The following is a 23,339-nucleotide window of genomic DNA, read 5'->3' as shown; positions in this document are numbered from 1 at the left end:
TACACTAACATGGATGAAAGATGATGTGCTGAAGATAGTCAACACAAAGTTGTATATCCTATTTGATTTTATCATATAAAACTCAAGGTGAGACAAATCTAATATATTGTGAAGAAAAATAGACCAGTGGATGCCTGGAGCAGAGTAACTACTGCAAAAAAGCACAGAATTTTGGGAAGTACTGGAAGTTTTATATCTTGATTATGGTTATAGGTATATGGCTATTATATTCTCAAATATATGCTTTAAATGCCTCCATTTATTCTCTGTTAATTGTCCCTAAACAAAGTTGATTAAAGAAATATACAATGATAATAAAAGTTATATGAGATAAAGCTGAAGCTACAGTTCTGACAAATATAAAAGTACTGTTTAATGAGATGATACTAGACAAATATGCAGAGCTACTATATATTTTTTTAAAAGATTTATTTATTTGAGAGAGGGAGAGTGTGTGAGCGGGGGGGGGGGGGAGGCAGAGGGAGAGAGAGAATCCCAAGCAGACTCCTCGAGGAGGGCAGAGCCCGACACAAGGCTTGATCCCAGGACCCTGACTGAGATCATGACTTGAGCGGAAATCAAGAGTCGGCCACTTAACCACTGAGCCACCCAGGCATCCCAGAGCTACTGTATTGTTTTAGAAAAAATAAAATAGTATATTTTTAGGAGAGGAATAAATGTTATTTTCAAGGATTTAGCATAAATGTACAAATGGTTGTGCTGAAGAATCTTTTTAAAAAGCTTTTCAATTAGCATAGTTTTAAAAATGTGCTTTAATTTACGTGGGGGGAAAAAAACTAGGTGAAGTTAAATGCCCTTGGATCAACTCAGATACAACAACTTATGAGGCTTCTTGATTTGTGGACAGTGGAACATTTCAGATTTGTAGTGTAAAGTGTCACCGATCTCTTTGATCCTTCTTTTACTCAGTCATATTCTTTATTAACATTAAAAAATAATTTTAATTTTCATTACAAAATATTCCAAATACTTAAAGTACAGAGAATAATATAACACATTTCCATTTTCTCTAGATTTGATGAATCATGTAATTTTGCCCTATTTGCTTATTTTATAATTTTAGAGAAAATAATGTATTGACAAAGTCAAGGTGTTTGGCCCTCTCTCATTCCTTTATTTTCTCCCAGGTAACAATAGTCTTGAATTGATAGCTATACCTTTTCTGTGTGTTTTCATATTTTATTAAATATATGTACCATGGCAATATATTTTATTGTTGGCATGTCTTTGCATCTTTATTAACCTGTTTGATCTTTTAATTTTTTTTTCGAGAAATACTCAGGTTGATAGGTGTAGATCTAGTCCTTCACTGTGCTTTATACAGTGGAATACTGCAGCATTCTATCCCAGCGTACAAATACATCACCATTTATCATCTAGTCTCCTACTGATGGACATTTACTTCTATTTCAGATTCTGGCATTTTGTTGCTGTTGCTATTGCTACTAAAAAGTCTCAGAAAAAATAAAGGCTCAAAAAATATCCTTGTGCTTGTCTCTGTGAGTTTTTCTGGTCTTAGGATTTATACCTAGAAGTAAAATTACCTTCAGTACTACTATTGAAATACTACTGTTGGAAGCTATAGTTCCCCCCCACCCCCCAGATTTATTGAGAAATAATTGACAAATGTACTTGTACATATTTATTGTACAATGTGATGATTTGATATACATATGCATTGTGAAATGATTACTACAATCAAGATAATTGGTACATCTATCACCTCATATACATAGTGAAATCTTTTTTTTTTTTGGTGGTGAGAAAGCTTAAGGTTTACTCTCAGCAAATTTGATATATACAACAACTTATTATTAAGTATAATCACCATGTGTATTTTATTTTATTTTATTTTATTTTAAAGATTTTATTTATTTATTTGACAGAGAGACACAGCGAGAGAGGGAACACAAGCAGGGGGAGTGGGAGAGGGAGAAGCAGGCTCCCCATGGAGCAGGGAGCCTGATGTGGGACTCGATCCCAGGACCCTGGGATCATGACCCGAGCCGAAGGCAGTCGCTCAATGGACTGAGCCACCCAGGCGCCCACCATGTGTATTTTAGATCCTCAGAACTTACTCATCTTAGAACTGAATTCTTTCATCTACATCTCCCCATTAAAAACCTGTTGTTCTTTAATGTCTAAGGGCAGAAAGTCAGAGATCACATTGCATCTCATCCTTACCAGCCTTGGATGTTATTAGACTTTTAAAGTTTCTTGCCAATGAGATATGAATTGGTATCTCATGTTTATTTCAATTTGTGTGTCCTTGATTACCAGTAAAGTAGCATATTTTATCATGTGTTTATTGGTCTTTTGGATTTCCTCTTTTGTAAAAAGCCTGTTTTTAATATTTTGGCTAATATAAAAATCCACCTTTGTCTTTTTCTTATTAATTTTTAGCATTTTTTTGTGTATGTGTGGTTTATATGTTAATGCTTTGCAGGGCGTATGCATTGTGGGCATCTCCCGTCACTGGCTGTGTTTAATTTTGTGTATGGTAAATTTTATTATGCTGAACTTTTAAATAGAAATGTAGCCCAATTTAAAAGCTTTTAAAATTATTTTTGTGTGGGGGCATCTGGGTGGCTCGGTTAGGCGTCTGCCTTCGGCTCAGGTTATGATCCCGGCGTCCTGGGATCAAGCCGCTCATCGGTCTCCTTGCTTGGCGGGGAGTCGGCTTCTCCCTCTCCCACTCCCTCTCCCTGCTCACGCTCTCACTCATTCTCACTCTCTCTCTCAAATAAATAAATGAAAAAAAAATTATTTTTTGTGTATCTTATTTTTAAATTGAATGCTTTGTTTTTCACAGCCTCATTTTTAATCTCTCTGGAACTTATTTTTTTGCAAATGTTATGAAATAGGGATCTGATTTTTTTCTCTATTGATGTGATTTGTTAAAAAACCATTTAGCCTCGGGCGCCTGGGTGGCTCAATTGGTTAAGTGACTGCCTTCGGCTCAGGTCATGATCCTGGAGTCCCAGGATCGAGGCCCACATTGGGCTCCCTGCTCGGCAGGGAGTCTGCTTCTCCCTCTGACCCTCCTCCCTCTCATGTTCTCTGTCTCTCATTCGCTCTCTCTCAAATAAATAAATAAAATCTTAAAAAAAAAAAAAAACCATTTAGCCTCTATGCCTTCAGTCGACATCTGCCATCTATCAAGTTTATGTATATCCATAACTTGATTTCAATACTCTGTTTTTTTTCAGTGACCTTACACCTCTCTCAGTACTACACTGTCCTTTATTCAGATTTTCCATGGATTTGTGGTGAGAGGGACGGGTGGTAGCGAACTGCCACGTTTCCAGAGTTGAAAATCAGGTCATTTACATTTCATAAACAAATTCCCCTATTACGCATAACTGCAAAGCAAGGGAGAATTTGAAAGAGCCAGAAATCAGCTGTTTCAAGGGAAAAAGGAGAATCGTGTTTTTGAAAAAATATTGACTTCTGGAATGCAATTTGATGACGGATTATGAGTACAAGAATCATATGCCACTGATGTTTATATTGTTTTTGTTGTCTCTAGGCAATGTCCTTTTTTTACTTCTTTGCTGCCCATCAGTATTTGATGCTTGACTGCACAGTCATCTCTGGGTGGTAAGTTTGCAGGAAACCACCCGTCTCTTTCGCAGAAACCATTTATTTCCATATAGCCTTGTGGGCTCTGTGTGTGTGTGTGTTTACTCACTTTCATTTCTACCTTTCTCCTATGGTAGACTCTTTTGCATATAAATAGCAACACCTAAGATCTTTTACACCCTGATTTGCTTCCTCATTGATGATAGCCTCTAATGGCTGTTGGAGAACTTAGATTTTTGCCTGGTGAACCAATGAATGAATGGATGAATGGATGAATGCGTGCAGGCTGTATTCTAAGAACACTAAGTGTTCTTAAAGTCAGATCACTGACTAACTTCCATGAAAATCTGGGTTTAGGGAAAATATTTAATTTAATAAAATAATAGGCATGTGAAAAATCTTAGAGAAGTCTTTTAACTTTGTTCCTTATGGTGGCTTAGATCTCAACTACCTACCTATCAGGTGCATTAGGGTGAAACGTCAAGCCAGTATTTTTATTTGTTTGTTAGTATTTGTTTTTGCCATTTTTTTCTAATTAGATCAAAATTCACTATACTACTGTTGGGGACTGATATTAACACTGGTATCTATGATCTGTGTCTTTCTGTTGTTGTAGTTGCTGTGTAGAGGTAATTAAAGCTACGAAAACTTACCTTGATTAAAAAACAGATTACTCACTTAACTCTTACATTAGAGCAACATGAAATAATTTTGTTTTTCCTCTGACTCTCTGGCAATGTCTCTCTTCCTTCTGCAAGGTAACTCCCTGATAGGAAAACTCCTACTGCAGAGGAAGAGGCATGCATTTTCAAGTCACTCTTTGGTAGCTCTTTTTTTTTTCATTTTATTTTATTATGTTATATTCATCACCATACAATACATCATTAGTTTTTGATGTCGTGATCCACGATTCATTGTTTTTGTGTAACACCCAGTGCTCCATGCAGTATGTGCCCTCTTTAATACCCATCACCAGGCTAACCAATCCCCCACCCCCCTCCCCTCTAGAACCCTCAGTTTGTTTTTCAGAGTCCATCGTCTCTCATGGTTTCTCTCCCCCTCCGATTCCCCCCCTTCATTTTTCCCTTTTTTGTCCTAATGTCCTCCATGCTATTCCTTATGTTTCACAAATAAGTGAAGCCATATGATAATTGACTTTCTCTGCTTGACTTATTTCACTTAGCATAACCTCCAGTCCCATCCATGTTGATGTAAAAGTTGGGTATTCATCCTTTCTGATGGCTGAGTAATATTCCAGTGTATATATGGACCACATCTGTTGAAGGGCATCTCGGCTCTTTCCACAGTTTGGCTATTGCGGACATTGCTGCTATGAACATCGGGGTGCATGTGGCCCTTCTTTTCACTACATCTGTGTCTTTGGGGTAAATACCCAGGAGTGCAATTGCTGGGTCATAGGGTAGCTTTATTTTTAAATTTTTGAGGCACCTCCACACTGTTTTCCAAAGTGGCTGTACCAACTTGCATTCCCAGCAACAGTGTAAGAGGGTTCCCCTTTCTCCACAACCTCTCCAACATTTGTTGTTTCTTGCCCTGTCCATTTTTGCCATTCTAACTGGTGTAAGGTGGTATCTCAATGTGGTTTTGACTTGAATTTCCCTGATGGCTAATGATGATGAACATTTTTTCATGTGTCTGTTAGCCATTTGTATGTCTTCTTCAAAGAAGTGTCTGTTCATGTCTTCTGCCCATTTTTTGACTTGATTATTTGGTTTTTGGGTGTTGAGTTTGAGAAGTTCTTTATAGATCTTTTATATGACTCCTCATTTCAGGATAAAAAGCCAATATTAGGAAATAGTGGTGTTCTGTTTTGGTGTGTTGCAAAACTGAGACTGTATGTTGAGTTCATTAACCAAGATATAGTACCCTACCTATGTGTTTAATTTTTCCTTCTTTTGATAGTAGGGATTTGGAAATTGGGACTGCCAGCCAAATGCCTCTTACCTCTGCCTATTTTGAAAAAACAAACAAGAAAAACCGTCAGACTATAAATAAAAGTACACATCAGTGTTATAAAAAGTGTACTAGAACTGGCATTCTCTGGTGTTGTGAACAAATGCTTGGTTTGTGTGCAGAAATAATACCGTAGGTAGTGTCCAACCTGCTATGCTTAATGCCCGTGAACTGTTCTTGCACCTCTGAGCTGTTGCTTCAGGTTACCCCCTATTCTTCCTTATGTATGCCTGTTGCTTCCTGAGTCTGTCCTTTCCCCTGCTTCATGGACCGTATTCATGATCTCAAGTATCATTTCCGGTCCACGTCTACCCCAAGTCAGCTGTGGAAGGACTGAATTGCCAGGGTGTGGTGGAAAATATTAACACTTGTGAATGTTAAATCTTACCTGGTTTTCTCTACCTATGCTAGGGACAATTAAATCACCACTCAGGCTTTTTCTGATCTCTAGAGCCAAACCTAATTTTAAGCATGAAACAACTAAGAAACTTAAAGTCCATCCACTGGGACTCCATAACCTACTTCCAGGACAGTTGTGAATTTGGTCATTTGTCTGATCAGAGGGCTCTACCTTGTTCCTCTCTGACTGGATGTCTGTCTTGATGACCCACCAAACACCACATTCCCTTTAGGGCAGGTTTCTACCTTGTTTATCTAGCTCACTTTCTCTTCTTGATGGTGAAGTGGAGTTCTTGCTGGTATTTGGGGGGTCTCACTCCCCCTGCAGGGCACCCTAATATCTGAGTGTCTATTTCTTGCTGAATTCCCTACTGTCATGACCTACCCCCCAAGTGTTTGCATGAAATTCCATTTGCTATTTGTCAGGGGTTGGTAAGTGTAGTTGTGGTTCACAGCCATATGCCTTCTTTCTTGGCCTTTCCAGAATGTCTGCTCAAGTGAAGTGTACCATGGGTGCCTAGCTTCCAAGACCTGGCTAGTTTATTTCATCTTCCCTAATCATGGCTGTGTCAAGGTTCTTCATGCCGTGGGCTCTGGAGGGGCTTATGTATTGACTGGAAAGGGCTGGGAGTGTTTTTCAGTTCTGTCCACACAGAAGAAATATCTTTTTTTCTATGTTCATTCAGATGAGGTATGATTTCCTAATGTTTCCCATTGTGCTGGAAAGGCTGGTAGCAGCCCAGAAGTTGCTCTGCTTCCCCAAGGGTTCTGCCAACTATTGTTTCAGGAGCTTTCTCAGATTTGTTATCATCTCAGCACAATTTTTTTTCTAAAATGTAAGTTAAATTTATTTTTTTAACTTTTATCCTCTAGTTGATTTTTCTTAATGGTGAAAAAAGAGGAAGCCTAGAAATGCTCATTTTTGTTCCATGTCATTTTCCCTCTACCTCATTAGCTATAAAAAGTTCACAAAACAATGTAAAATGGAAGTGTGTGATCATTCTTTTTGGTTGTAGAAGCAGGTTGGGGCAAAATGAACCTCTCCGGTTAGGAGCAACATATGGTGATAAGGAAAAGGAAGCATTAGGCCAACTCTTGGGAAAACTAAAAAAAAGAAACAAACAAAAACTGGGCAACCAGGGAAGCTGATTGGATCTAAAAATGATGGAAATCTACACTGCTTCACAACTCCACTTTCCAAGTTCATTCCTCCTGACACCATGGAGATCTTAGTCCCATGACCCCCAACTCCTGCCAAGTATTATCTCCTTGCTGCTTCCTCACTGAAGAGACTGGCCTGGAGATTGGGGAGATTCAGCAAGGTCTGGGGTTGGAGATATCCCTAATCACAGTGCTCCTCATCAAGTTCTGACTCTTCAAACTCAAAAACAAGAGTATCTCATATTATTCTAGTTCTTTCTAAAACTCAAGATAAAAATACCCTCTGGCTTAAAACAATTTGAAAGCTTCACATTTATATTAAAATGAAATTCATACTTTGACATTGCAATTGCAGTGTTTTGTAACTAAATAATTAATGTACTCGTTTACTTTTTGCCTCCTCAACAGATGCAAGAAGCAGGTAGGCGGGACATGGTTTTATTTCCCACTGTATCTTCAATGGTAAATATACATGGAAAGATGGAAACAAGTAAAGAACAGAGAATTAGCCAATAGAGAAATGTATTTTCTCATCCCATTTTAAAGATTAGAGAAGCCAAGTCTCTAACTAGTTTCCTCTAGCAGAGTTGTTTTTACTTGTGATGTGTGTGGGAACAATGACGCTATCTTACATATGCTTACATAATGCTTTCAAACATGGACTAAATCGATTTTGGCAGGATAATCTGGGAACTAAAAATTGTGCATGATGTTATTTTTATGGTGATATCTGTAGTGATTTTTAGATATATGAATGACAGTCTTTGAAATGTGGTCTCTTTTGTCAGTGATGCACAGGCAACGTCTAGTTAGAAAATAAGAAACCAGAGATTTAAGACAGGAAGTTGGTTCCAAACATGGTGCAAGATCCAGAGAAGTAAATGGGAGGTGTGGTTGGGGGATTTGAACAGCAAGAACGGGGTACTGAGAAGCACATGGGAGAAGAGGTTGTTAGCCAGAGATCAGGAAGCCAAGACTACTTCTGGATTAAACTCAAAAACTCACACTGCTAATCTTGTAGAAGTACTGTTGTTGCCTTTATTGTTGCTGTTGGCACCTTATTGTTGTTACTAAATGAAAAGTCAGCCTCCTGATGTTGCTGAACCAAGAATTCTAATTCTAAAGCCAACCTTCACCTACAGTTGTTGCTAGACCCACATCTGCCCCAGAATAGCCTGTAATGCTCCATTGTTATTGTTCCTGCTGCAAGGGCTGGGGAAAGAAGAGTGAAAAATAGCTTCTCCATTCTTACCTCCAGGGTCCCTCGTTGCGGAACCTGAGAGATAGCTGGCAAACATCTGTGAAATTAGTTTGCATGTCTGGCATCCTGAGATAGAGGGGACACTGAAGGATAGAAACATAGATGAGAAGCAAGGGACACCTAACCTGCACAGCCTTATCATAATCCAGCCTTGGAAAACTTAGTGTGACAATCTTTCAGCACTTTATTTTTTTATTTTTATTTTTTTTTTTAGATTTTATTTATTTATTTGAGAGAGAGAGAATGAGAGACAGAGAGCACGAGAGGGAAGAGAGCAGAGGGAGAAGCAGACTCCCTGCCGAGCAGGGAGCCCGATGCGGGACTCGATCCAGGGACTCCAGGATCATGACCTGAGCCGAAGGCAGTCGCTTAACCAACTGAGCCACCCAGGCGCCCCTCTTTCAGCACTTTGTAAAATTGCCTTACAAAATGTCTTTGTTATATTTTCGGTTATTATCTTTTTTATTTTTTGACCTCCCATGTTACCAGGGTTTAGAGTCTAACTTTTTAAAGCTTCCTTACTTTTGCCAAGGGAAAAGAGAAGTTTAATTAGGAACTTCTCTCCTCCTCAATCATAGCATATTCAGCTTCTTGTTTTTCCTTTTGGAAGAGGAAGCAGCCCTTTTTCTCTCCTTCTGTATCAGATATACTTGAAGAAAAAATTCTGTTGGCGAAAATATCACTATTTTTTGGGGAAAAAAAAAAACACAAAGATGAGGTAGCCAACTGCAGATCATTTTGCTAAAGTTTTGGGTTGTGGGATTTCCCTTGCAAAAATCTCTTCCCCCTCAACTCCAAACATAAAAATTGGATGCTACTTTTGAGCTCTTTCGGTGATCAGTAACAGCATAACTTCAGCAGCAAAAATTAAACATATCCCTATGCCTTCATGCTGTAAAGAGTCAACTGCTCTGCCTTCTGGTTTTCAACACTTCATTTTTTTCTAGTGTTAAGTGAGTGAGTACAGTGCAACTAACTCAATCCACAGATGTTCATTAACTTCAAGAAGTATATTAATAGTTTCCCTTTTTACTTTTTAAAATTACTTCCTGAATCTAATTTCATGAATGCCTTATCAGTGATCATTATTTTACTTATTTATTCTAAGCATCTGATATTTTAGTATATGTGTTGCCGAAGCGAGCACTCTAAGCATCTGATAAACTATCCTCTGTGCATAATATTTTGTATTAGTGAGAATTTATTGAGGTGTAGAACTGAATCTCCAGGGTTAACAGTTTCCATAAGGATGCCAGTGAAGTAGTGGTACACAAAGGTAAGCTAGGTTTTGTGGGATCCAAGGAATAAGACCTCATGAAGGAACAGGAACCGAAGTACCAAAACTGGAAATGGAGTTAGTTATGAACCACGAGGCTGGGGACATTGAGCTCCAGCTCATCTCCTGATCTCTCTTCTCCTGGCCATAGCGGGGTTTGTAGCTAAGAAGCAGATATATTGTCCTCTGTCCTGATAGCTTTTTTGCAATTCATAGCTCATGCCTATTCATGACTGTAGTTGCTTCAGGACCCAGCAAAGCTCCTGTCTCCAGAGGCCTGGCTCTGCTTATCTTTATACCTCCAGTTCCCCCTAATCGTTTATATCTCCTGCTTCAAGGTCAGACTGGAGAGAGAATTTGATTGATCTGGCCTCTTATCACTGGCTTTACAGAAAATTGACTGAACCACCTTAAAGGCTTTACCCAATCATCTCTGGTCCCTGAGGCAGAGAGTGGGTTTGTAGGCTAGACACTAGAGTTGCCTTAAGCTACTGTGTTTGTAAAGACAGGAGGTGAAGTAGTTTCCATTAGAAAGAGCTCCAGATACGGAGGATGGTAATGATGATTTCAGCCTCTCTTCAACCCAATTCAGTTAGGCTGTCTTCCCATACAATTATTTGAAACTACTCCTTTCAAGGTTATGAACCATCTCCATTTTGCTGAAGAAAATCACCACTTTTCATCGTTCTTCATATTTTTGGCTCTTTCACCAACAGACAATTAGTTAACCATTACAGTCTTGCTGGATTTTTGTCTCCTATTTCTCAAGACTCCACACTCTGCTGTTTTTCCTCCTCCAACTACTTTAGCTTGGTCTCCTTTACTAAGTACCCCTCCTCAGCTTGGCCTTGAATTCTCAGACCTCAAGCTTAGTCTTACACTCCATATCCTTCTCTAACTGTACACTCTTTTTTGGTAATTCTCTGGCTCTAAGCAACATCTATACTGACAAACAGTTGTCCACCTCTGGCTCTAAAATTCCCCTCAGTATCAAACTCCAATTTGATAGAGCCACTTGAATTCCAACTGGGCATTTTAAGCTCCATAGATCAAAACTGTGCTTTGGATATCACCCCCAAACCTGTTCTTACTTTCTCTGTTCTACCAGATGCCTGAGCCCAAAACAAAGAAATTAAAAAACACACAGTCTTGATTCTTTTCTCATTCCACATGCAGTCAATCAACAGGTGCTGTCAGCTGTGTCTCCAAAATACTTGTGTCTCCATTTCTGCCTCTGTCCCATAGCCCAAGAAACCATTATTCTTAACCTTACTTCATGTTGTAGATTTTTAACTAATCACTCTTCTCCCCTACAATCCATGTTCTTCATTCAGAGTAATGATTTAAAAATGACATTCATACCATATCACTGTCCTGCACAAAATCCTCCCCTGGCTTTCCCCTACACTTAGGAAAAAAAAATCTAGACTCCTCAGCATGTTCTACAAGACCCTGAATTATTTGTCTTCTGCCTCCATCTCATACTTCATATCAATTCAACCACATTTTTCCTTCCTTCCTTCACTTCCGTTTTCTGTTTTTCAGTGTAGAAAGTTTATTCCTGAGCCAAAAGCCTTTGCACTTTCTGAACTATTAGATCTTCTGTCATGTCTTCAAATAGTTGGCTGCTTTTTCCAATCAGGTCCCGCTCAAGGGTCACCTCTGGAGAACACTTCACAGAAAATCCAGATAAAATTAGCCACACCTTGAACTTAGTGGAAGAACTTGTTTTCTGCACTTTCGGTGATGGACCTCGAGGGTCATATTAGTTTAGATTTCAAGAGAAACCTGACAAATAGGACTTTATTTTGGAGTCACAGGCTGGTGAAGTCTGGAGACAATCTAATTACATTTTGAGTTTGTCTGTCATGTGCTATTTACCCAAACAATTTAATTTAAAGAGTAATATAACAGTGTTTCAAAATATGCTTCAGTTTGCTTCATCTTCTTGCAACTCCTTCAATACCCTATATTTTGAAATTTGTCAAGTTTAGCCATGAGAGGACTTCACATTCTACCAAAGTACTAATAGTGAAGATTAATTGGTGTTGCCTCTGAGATGGAAGTTTGATTACTATAAGGAAAACAATTTTCATGCTGTGTTTTGTGGGGGGCTCCTCCTCCCCTTCCCCCCTTCTCTTTTTTCTTTTCCTTGGTTAAGAAATCATTTTATTTTCTGGATGTTTTACTTACTATGTACATTTCCAACATCTAGTCTTACATTTCTCCTGGAGATATTTTTTTGCAGAAACATCTAGCTAATTTTCTCTCAGTGGATGTTATTTCAGAGAATCTGCAAACACATTGTCTAAAATAAGCAAGACAGACACTTGAGTCAATAAACACATTTTAGTATTGTGTCCTTTATAAGAAATAGATAATACTTTATAATTTAATCCTCAGGTTTTATTTGACTTTGTTCTTTTATTTAAAAGAATAGAATTTTTTTTAAAGATTTATTTACTTGAGAGAGTGCGAGAGAGAGAGAGAGAGAGCAGGGAGAGGGGCAAAAGGAGAAAGAAAATCCTAAGCAGACCCCCCTCTGGGCATGGAACCTGACACAGGGCTCCATCCCATGACCCTGAGATCATGACCTGAGCCGAAATCAGGAGTCAGATGCCTAACTGACTGAGACACCCAGGCGCCCCAAGAATCAAATATTTTTTACTTCATACTGGAGCAGGTTCTGTAATGTGATGTTCATTTTAATTTCATTTTTATATGGATATTACCATGGCTGGATAACCAGAGAGCTATTCTGAATGAAGAAAAGTTCAAAACATGAGATAATTGGCACTTTATCATTGGAGAATAATAAAGTAGATCCAGGTAATATCCTTTATGTCCATGTGTCTTCTCATATTCTCTATATGTTTATGTGGTTAGGATAAAAAAATAGAGGTCCCATTTATATGATTAACACTATTCTTTGGGATGCCGGGGTGGCTTAGTGGGTTAAGCGTCTGCTTCGGCTCAGGTCATGCTCCCCAGGTCCTGGGATCGAGCCCCGCATCGGGCTCCCTCCCCGGGGGGAGCATGCTTCTCCCTCTCCCTCTCCCTCTCCCTCTCCCTCTCCCTGCTGCTTCCTCTGCTTGTGCTCTCTCTCTCTCTGACAAGTAAATAAATAAAATCTTAAAAAAACAAACAAAACAAACACTGTTCTCTAGTCTGTTGTTGGCAGGTTTATTTCTGCCTGTGTCTCAGGAGTTGACCCTTGAGCATTATGGTTTCCAGGCTTCTTTGCTTTCTGGTTTCTGGCTGGGTTTAGTGAGAAACATCAGGGAAAAAGGAAGGCAAAGGCCAGGCTACTCTCTCCTTTCCCCTCCTTAAGGGAGCATCTCTTCCACAGTTTCAGCTCTAGTGGGTCAGCTGCTCTCTATTTACCCAAACAACTTAATTTCTACCCATCTTGCAGGACTGCCAATTGTTCTTTCTCCAGGGTTCCATTAGCGCTGATGCCTGCCTTTGTCCCTGAGAATATGAGCCGCTTTCTGCAGTTTCTGCCCTCTGGACTGCCTCATTCTCCAGAGGGTTTGTTTTGTTTTGTCTTGTTTAGGTCTTCAAGTAACTTTAACCTAACTTTCCATGTTAAGGTCGCTTTATGCAATCACCTTGTGGCCCATGGCCTCCCTCTCTCCATGAATCCTGAATGACATGAATAGCTGGTGAAAATAATAACTAAATTATATTTCATTTTTTAAAAAGTGTTTCTGCTCAGCATTTCAAAGTTTAGTTGGGCAATTATAAATGGAGTAAGAAATATACCCCAAATGCAGAAAATTACCGTGGACACTACAGCTAAGGGCAAGTTCATTCATAGTGTTTTTCTTTTTGTTGGATATTAAATAAACGTCTCTTCAGTACATTATTTCCCAAGCTTAGAAAAAGGACAATCCTAGTATTGTTTTCTCCAGTTTGGAAAAATACCCTGCAATGGTTTATTTTTTTTTTCAAGAAAATAAGCAACTATTAGTTTATTTTGAAGAATTCTCTGCCAATTTTTGAGATTTTGATGATACTTTTACTTAAATTAGCTTCTCTCTTTTTTTTTTTTTTTGAGATGAATTAACATTTAACATGGGTTTAAGTTTAAGGTATACAATGTATTGATTTGATACATTTAGATATTGCCATACAAGTACCACCACAGCTTTAACGTGGCTATCACACCACATAATTATTTCTCTTTGTATGTGTGGTGAGACCATTTAGGATCTAGGCTCTTAGTAATTCTGAAGTATGTAATACAGTGTTTGTAAGGAGAGCTTTGCACCAAAATTTCTATGTGGTTCTTGTTTTTTTAATGCATACAATTTTCTACATGCGTTAGCCTCTCATTTCTGTAATATTTAGTCTTATCTGTGACCCAGGGATGGGACTTGTTTAATCTGACACTAGAGACTGTGATTAGTACCTAATTTTGGAGGCAGAGTCAAATAATACATTTTCAAATACTAAGTATCATTACTTTGTTCATTCAGATATTTCAGTAAGTAACATATTTCTTAGAAATAAGTGAGAAATAAGATATCTTCTTTGAAGATATCTTAATATTATACCAAATAACTATTAAAAATAGAAAACTATAGAAATGGGAAGAGAAATTGTAATATAAGATTTACCAGAACAACGTAGATAAGCTCTCTTCCCTTAAGAGAGCATCTGTTTCTAGAGAATTGAAGTAAAAGTAAAGTTTTTTGTAAGAAAGTAAAAAAAAATTCCACACCATAGTAAAATGTAAAAAAAAGTTGCAATAAATGTATGTTTGTAAATAAATATGTGATAAATATTCAAAAGTAGAGTTCAGTAGTAAGAATATCTTCATTGTCATGATTATTAATGGTTCTCACATTTCAAGTGTTCAAATCATGGTAGCAATTTCCCATTGAGAAAAAAGAATTCAAAAAGCAGATTGTGAAAGAGAAAGAAATTAGAACAGAAGATCAAAGACAAGCTTTAAAATTTTTATGAGAAATACTTCTTAATCCTTTACTTTGAGAGTTTTCTACTCTTATCAATTCCTACAGGCCACAAAAGTAAATATTAGCCAGGCTTTTAAAAAAAACCAAAAAACAAAAACTATTGAGTGTGATAGCCTGCACTGATCTCCACCAAAGGAATAGTTATTTAATAGGACAAAGTGATAGAGAACACTTCGCAGGGGAGGCGGCCCTGGGTTGGCAGGTAGAGCTTTGGAGGGCAGGGCTGCGAAGTGCCGGGCGTCCCTGGAAGCAACAGATGCCCACAACACTGGACACTGGAGGGAGGCCACATAGCTGCAGAGAGAGGAGAGGAGTTTGATTTCTCTTTTGTCTTTACTTTCAGGAGAAAAGGGGGAAATTAGTGTGTTTGAGTAAAAAGGCTGTCTTCCTGGACATAAATCCAGGAGTTGGGGAGTTTCCCAGATGACCTCACATCCTAAATCTAGTTCAAAAACCTCCATGTCCTCATATTCCCTAACTTGTCTACAGCTGGGCTTTTACTCTATCATGCCTGGTACAGAGATACTGGGTGATAATGGAGGTGGAAGAAAGTCTGGATTTTGGAGGCAAACAGATTAAAGTTTACATACTACTTCTGTATGTATTCAGTGTACCAATTGCTTGTTCTCAGATGGTCACTTTTTTGTCTTGTGAAAATAACCATATCTGGAAATATACTTTTGGATTTTGAAAGGCTGCATTTAACTACCTAGTAGACTACTTAGGACATAAAAGTTCTCAGTACGTGATACCTGTCTTTATGTCACAAAGAGACTACAAACTTAACATCTCAGTTTGCAGTTCAAGTTGCTCCAACCTTATTATTAAAAGCCTGAAACCCTCCCTGCCTTGGAAAGCTGCTGTACCACTATGTAGTGAATCTTCAAGGCTCAAATGTGAAGTTGAACGTGAATCTATTTTATAAATGGCAGAAAGTCGCATCAGCTGGTGTCATAATGAGTTCCATGGAATTGTTATGAGGACTATTAATAGCTGTTCCTCAAAATATGATTCTGTGATTATTTCAGCCAGCAAACACAGAATTTAGGACACTTGAGAAATGTCTGCCTGTCACTATGATTTCTGAAGATCCTAGTAGAGGATGAGTAGAATATAAAGCATTTTCAATTTTTTTCTTACTGTGAAACTTTTGTTTTTGTGAGGTTTCTCATGACTAGTCTCCAGGGGAGGAGACTTTGAAATAAAATGTGTTCATAATTATTGTGAAAGTAAATTAAGAAACACAATTCTATCCACTTCTCAGTCATGTATTTCTCCTGCTGAACACACTTTGATCCATTCAGTAGAGCACTACAGAAATGAGACTTTAACACAGAGATTCTAGTATTGATTTAAACATTACTTCTAAAGGAATATGGAAATTCTATATGCCACTACTAAGGCAGAATAAAAAAAAACAAAAACAAAAACAACAAACCATGCTTATCCAGGTTTGCAGAGTTCTGATGGGATTAGATTCTATCCAGTTGTCCCCTAGGTAAGAATGTCACTGATAATTATAAGGGAGTGGGGGGTGGGGGTGAGCAAAAGATGATTGAAACTTAGTTTTAGACAATGAGGAAGACATTTTCTTAAAAAAGATCATTCTTCTCATTGGCATGGCAAAGAATAATACTTTATTTTTACTGCTTTGGATTAATGTAGCCTAAATATGTTTACTTCTATCCCACTGATTATAGGACTTAGCATAGTGTACATTTGTAGTCATGCCAATATAATTATCTGCATCCTTATTGGAGAGGTGGGGAAAATTGAGTCACTATATAATTAAAAAATCCCTCTCCAGACACCCATTGTGTTCCTTGGAAAGTCAGAATGGAATTTGACTCTTAATTCCACACGTTGTGTTTTAGCCATTAAATCAGTATGCTGGATTTGACACTTTATAGGTTCTGTAGACATTTGGATGTGACTCCAGAGGGAAATAGAAATATTACTAAGAGTTCTTCAAATACATTTTGATAATCACAATTGTGTATTTTGGTGGTGCTAGGGCCTCTAGGGTTCTTTCTGATATTTTAGACATGAAAAGTATCTAAAAGAAGACAACCTCAAGACAAAAAAAAAAAAAAAAAAGACAGGGACATTGGTCATTTCGGGGTTAGAGACTATTGAATTCATGCAGATCAACATGATGGTCCAGCTGGGACTTTTTTTTTTTTCACACAGTCCCTCTCAATGAATAGCCTTTTCTATCCTGGAATTGATAGTTTATTTTCGTAGTAATTCATCATATCACAATAGTAATGTTATTCTTTGCAATATTCACTATATTGGCATGAAATGATAGCCTGGGGAAAGGAAAATCATGAAAGCTATAGGTAAGGGTATATATATCTGCATTAAGTCTTAACCATGGCCATATCATAAACATAGTCCTAAATCAAATCCAGGGCTCTCAAAATCTTCCCTGTTTAGTTTCTTTTGATGTCTGACTCATACCGTTACACAGCTGTACCACTCTTCTCTTGGTAGCAAAGATATTTCCTTCAATGTGTTTAGCAATTTGTGACTCTCTTTATTTTGAAGATGTAGGACTTAAAAGTGGGGTTTGGGACAAAATCAAAGCAAAACCAGATGGTTCAGAAGACACGGTTTATTTTCCTTAAGCTTTTAACCTTGCTAAATGAGCTAATAAAACAAAGCCCAGCATAGAAAGAAGCCTTCTGTGGGATTTAGTCACGATGAAGCTCTGTTTGTAGATTGTGGCAACAGAAGAGCATGGTAATAAGCAAAGCCTGATGCCTTCCAGCATCTGAACCAATCCATCCAGTGAAGCAGAGAAGCAAGAGGAAAAGCAGTCAGTTCTGAGATGAAATCTCATGTACATCTCAGAACAGTGGCTGTCCATAAACATGGAGAAACCAAAGCCCGGATCTTAACTAATTTTCATATCAATATATGACATCTGAGAAAGCAGGAGTCTTTGAAAGAAAACTAATGAGGCACAATGATTTCCCATAGATACTGTATTGGAAGAAATCTCTGCCATCTTGAATATCCAATAAGCGCTAACTCCTCCCTGGGCACCAAGGCAATAACTTGTAAAAGTTACTTGGATCCATGAGATTTAACATCAAATCTCATTATTTGGATCCATATATTTTTGGATGCATGTATTTCTGATTTAAAAACATTTTAAGAAATTCTTTGACACCTAAATGAATGAGGCAAAGAATTTATGGAAAAGAAGCAAACCAGCATATGGCTTTACTAAATGAGATTTATCATGTGAGTTTGGGTATATTTCCGTAAGTCTAGTTGACCCTTGAAGAACATGGGGGTTAGGCGCATCAATTCCCCTACAATCAAAAATCCACCTATAACTTTTGAACTCCCCCAAAATGTAATTACTGATAGGCTACTGTTGACCAGAAGCCTTAGACATAACATAAACAAGCTTATTAGCACATATTTTGTATGTTATATGTATCATATACTGTAGTCTTACAATAAAGGAGGTTAAAGAAAAAATGTTACTAAAAATCATGAGAAAGAAAAATTATTACAGCACTATACTGTATTTATTGAAAATAATCCACTTATCAGTGGACCTGTGCCTTTCAAACCCATTTTGTTCAAGGGTTGACTATATATAAATTTTGGGTGTAGTATTTTGCTATCAATATTGCCTTATTAAAAATAAGTTTTATTCAAATAATGCAATATATGTTAAGAAAAAGAAGAAGGAGGAGGAGGAGGAGGAGGAGGAGGAGGTGGTGGTAGCGGGAGGGGAAGAATGAAGCGGGGGAAATTGAAGGGGTAGACGAACCATGAGAGATGATGGACTCTGAAAAACAAACAGGGTTCTAGAGGGGAGGGGGGTGGGAGGATGGGTTAGCCTGGTGGTGGGTATTGAGGAGGGCACATTCTGCATGGAGCACTGGGTGTTGTGCACAAACAATGAATCATGGAACACTTCATCTAAAACTAATGATGTAATGTATGGGGATTAACATAAGAATACAAAAATTAAAAAAAAAGTTTTATTTTGCTATGAATATTACATTATTAAAAATAAGTTTTATTTCTGGGCCTTTAGGCATTTGCATTTGTTTGAGTCTGTTCAGGGTGCTATAACAAAATACTATAGACCGGGTGGCATATAAACAATAGTAATTTTTTTTTTTTTCTCAAAGTTCTGGGGCCTAGAAATCCCAGATCAGGGTGCCATCATGGTCTGGTGAGGGCCCTCTTCCCAATTGTGGACTTCTCTGTGTACCCTTACATGGTGAAAAGGGCAAGGATGCGCTCTCTTTTATAAGGGCATCAGTCCCATTCACGAGAGCTCTGCACTCATGACCTAATCACCTCCCAAGAGCACCACCTCCTGGTACCATCACATTGGGCATTGTGATTTCAACATAGGAGTTTTGAAGGGACACAAACATTCAGACAGTAATAGTATCAAACACTCAGGACAAATCCATATGCCTTTGCTTGCCTTATCCCTCTTTATAGCAACAGTATTGTTGTATCTCATTTTGTTTATTTTGTTCTTTGCTAAAATTTAGGGCAATGAGGGTAAGATAGGTATACTTGATTTTCTGTATGAAGAGAGAAGACCTCCTGTCTTATAGAACACCTGTAGTCTTAGAACTTTGATCACTGTAAGAAATAAGCCCATGGGATACCAGGAGCACAAAGGGGAACAAATGAACTAGAATTTGTGTAACGGATTTGCTTTATCCTTAGCTTTCTCTTCCTCTACCACAATCAACACCAGGCTGCCCCCACCTTATTTCCTAAGCTCTTGGCCATGTGTGGACTTTTGGTTCCCCTTATTGCTGCTGAGAAAGGCTATAGCTTCCAAAAATCATTGTTAAATTCCATAGGAAAACAAAAGAAAATGGGACTTGGAGAATTTTAAAACCATGAAACATCTTATAAAGTAGAGATTTCTAATTAACTAAGCTAGGTATTTTCAGATAGCTGCATAAATGTGTTAATTGCTTGACTGGGAAATATATTCTTGCTATTGACTGTTTTCTCCTAGACAGTAAGCATATTTTGACCTAGACTATGGGAGTTGTCCCTCAAACATCTTAATACTTTTACTCAAAGCAGAGAGTTGCCTACTCTATCAGCTACCAAAGATGTTTCTCAGTTTTTGTTCTGACTTCTCTCAGACACATGTCATTGAGATATAATTTTGTCGTAAGTACTGGAAACCTATTGGTTAAGCCCCAAACATGTGTGTTTGAGTGCACACACACACACACACACTTTACCAATTTAAAGCTTAGAGTCTTTTGAGGGGGCGTGAAAAGTAATTGTGCTTTCTTAAATGTATGTTATAAAAGGAAAAGTGTAATAGAGTGGAAGATGACGGGAATTACTAAATATAGGTCCTCTTTCTCTTTCTAATATTGATGAATTGTGTTTTTCCCTTTTTTTCTTGACCAGTCATGCTAGGGGTTATCAGTTTTATTAATCTTTATAAAACCCCAACTTTTTGTCTTCATTGATTTCCTCTATGGCTTTTCTCCATCATATTTATCTTAGTTGTTTTCATTTTTCCCCTTCTACTTACTTTGCATTTAATTTGTTCTTCATTTAATTTTTATGGCTTTGTTGATTTATTTTTTATTGTAATATTAATTTTTCTGTTTTTAATTAAATTCCAGTTAGTTAACACTTACTTTAAACCATTTTTTCTTATATAATATGATCGTTTAAGGCTATAAATTTCCTTCTTAGCACTGCGTTGGTTGGGTCCCACAAATTATGACAGATTAGGATATCATTGTCATTAGTTTAAAATATTTTCTAATTTCCATTGTTAACTCATTGGTTTCTTTAGCTCACTGATTATTTATAAAGGTGTTGCTTCATTCCCAAATAATTAGTTAGGAATTTTCTAGTTGTTTATTTGTTATTGTTACTGATTTTTTAATTTATTTTTGCCTTCATATTTGAAAGATAGATTCACTTAGTATAGAATTCAAAGTTGGCAGTTTTGGGAGTTTGTTTTTCCCCCTCCCTTCAAGCCCTCTAAAGATACGTTCTTTTCTTTTGGACTTCATTCTTTCAATTGAGAAATCAACAGTCATTATTTTTGCTGTTCTGTATACAATATCTCTTTCCGTTCTGGTTGACTTCAGGACTTTTTTCTATATTTTTGACTTAAAGTAGATTAATTCAAATATGTCAATTTTTTTTTTTTTAAGATTTTATTTATTTGACAGACAGAGACACAGAGAGGGAACACAAGCAGGGGGGGTGGGAGAGGGAGAAAGAAGCAGGCTTCCTACGGAGCAAGGAGCCCGATGCAGGGCTCGATCCCAGGACCCTGGGATCAAGACCTGAGCTGAAGGCAGACGCTTAACTGACTGAGCCACACAGGTATCCTCTGATGTGTCAATGTTTTATTCTGCTCTTATTTTACTGATTTTTAAATACATTTTTCCATTGCTTTAAAAAGATTTTTTTGAGAAAATTTTGTCCAGTATTTCTTTGAATGTTTTTGTTGTTCCCATCTTTCTATTTTCTTTTTTTCAGACACCAATTATGCTAGGCAGTATGATACTGTCCAAAAGTAATTTTTCCCAGCTACGTTCTTTATCACTACTTCAGTTTAAATTATTTCCTTTGGTCTCTCATCAGGTTCACTGACTGTTGTCTTTGTCATCTCATCACTGTACTAGTGAAATTTAAATTTAAAACATAGCATCTCAATTCTATAATTTTGACAGGCCTCTACTTTTATAGTGTCCATTTCTATGCTAATATTCTCCATCTGTATATCCTTTACGGCCATTTAAAAAAAAAGCTTTTGAACATTTTTTTGTAAAGCTGCTCTAAAGTCCTTGTTATCTCATTACAGTATCTCATTTGTCTTCAGATATGTTTCTATTGATTATTCTTAACTTGGAACATGCTTCACATTCTCTTGTTTCTTCACATGCCATGTGATTTTGATTGAATTATCTACATCGTGGCCAAATGTTATAGACCCTCTAGATTTGGTCCTCTGTGGAGTGTTTTGTTTGCTAGCAATCTGTTTTGCTACTGGCTGATCACTGTGAACCCGTGGAGTTTTGCTTTTACACTTGGTTAATGCAGGTATGTTTTAGTATTGCCGTTGGTATAAGGAAAAACACTAAGCCCTAGTGCACAGCCTTTACTTGCAAGATGTAACTCTTTTGTAATTTCAGTGGAGAGAATGAGATATTTACTAGGCCCCTCTAAGTGAGTGTGACCCAAAATCTAAAGCTCTTTTTCCCTTGTTGTGGATTAACATCTGAGATAATTGCTCACTCTTTCAGGCTTCTGTTTGATTGCTTTCTACTGGATTCTCTGAAGTCCCCCCAAATATATGCATTTCAAGGGTCAACCGATGATAAGAGGAGTACATCGATTCATGTACAGGAGCTCCGTCCTTTGGATCTCCTTCATTTATTGTATTTTCATTTTCAGTTGCCAGTTGCTTTGGCAGCCCCAGATTTCATCTATGACACCTCAAGCTAGTAAAATTGCAGGTTTTGCTTTAATTCTTTGTGTTCCATGTTGAATAGTCTTGGAGGTGCTCTCAGGGAAAAAGACACACACATGAATATTATCTAGGAGAGTCCAATTTTTTAAGAATTGAAATTTCTGCCTATTTTTTGGTTTTGTTTTTTTTTTTTTGGTGCTTTTAGGCCTTAATACACACACGGAAACTCCCCACCCTGCCAAATACACACACACATACACACACGGAAGTTTATTAGAAGCTACTCCATAAGTACCAGAGCCAGAAGAACCTTCAGTGATATATTTTTGTATATGAGGTTCTTCAAGATGCCAGTATATCTCAGAAGTCCACAGTTTGATCAAAGGCTTCACTGTTGATCTTCATTTGTTCGCATCCTTGCAGTCTGAGGAAGGCCTGTCCCTTGTTCAGCCTACACCTGAATATATCTGACTTTAGGTATGGAAGCTGCACATTGCTTGCCTATGGAAGGTTTATTTTAGTTTAACATTCATCTCATGAAACCTTTTTTGTACTCACCACTCATTGATAGCCCCCAAGAAAAGCATGATTTGTATTTTATCCATTTTCTTTGTAATTCATAGAGGAGCAAAGGTCTTTCATGTTGTTCTACATTCCAGCTAAAAGGGAAAATGCTCTGCCTTCATTTTGAAGAATATTTTTACTGACTGTAGAAATTCAGGTTGGCAGATACTGTCATTTAACATTTTAAAGAAACCATCATTGTCTTCAGATTTCCATATATTTGATGAGAAGTCAATTGTCACTTTACCTTTGTTTCAAGATGGTTAATGTATCATTTTTCCTTGCTGTTTTTTTTTTTTTTTTCAGATTGTCCTATTTTTGACTTTCAGAAGTTGTACTGTGGTGTGCTTTGATGTAGCTTTCTGCGTGTCTTTTAGACCTGATTTTCTAGCACCATTTGATTTCATGGCTCAGTGTCTTCCATGGCTATGGAAATTCTTGACCTTTGGACCTTTCTCTCATTATGTAGTACTTTAACACATTCACATTTGTCAACTCCAATTACACTTCATTAGCTTTTTCTATATTATATCTCTCATGCTTTTTTTCTGTATTTACCACTCCCTTTTCTCTATGTGCTACAATCTGAATATTTTCTAGTTATATTCCATCTAGTTCAATAATCTTTCTTGTGATTCAATACCTAATCATTTCTTAATGTAC

This window comes from Mirounga angustirostris, unplaced genomic scaffold (assembly GCF_029215605.1).
Source record: "Mirounga angustirostris isolate CCGP_5_RB_7025 unplaced genomic scaffold, mMirAng1.0.hap1 SCAF_12, whole genome shotgun sequence".
NCBI classification, from domain to species: Eukaryota; Metazoa; Chordata; class Mammalia; order Carnivora; family Phocidae; genus Mirounga; species Mirounga angustirostris.
This window is presented reverse-complemented; position numbering follows the sequence as displayed.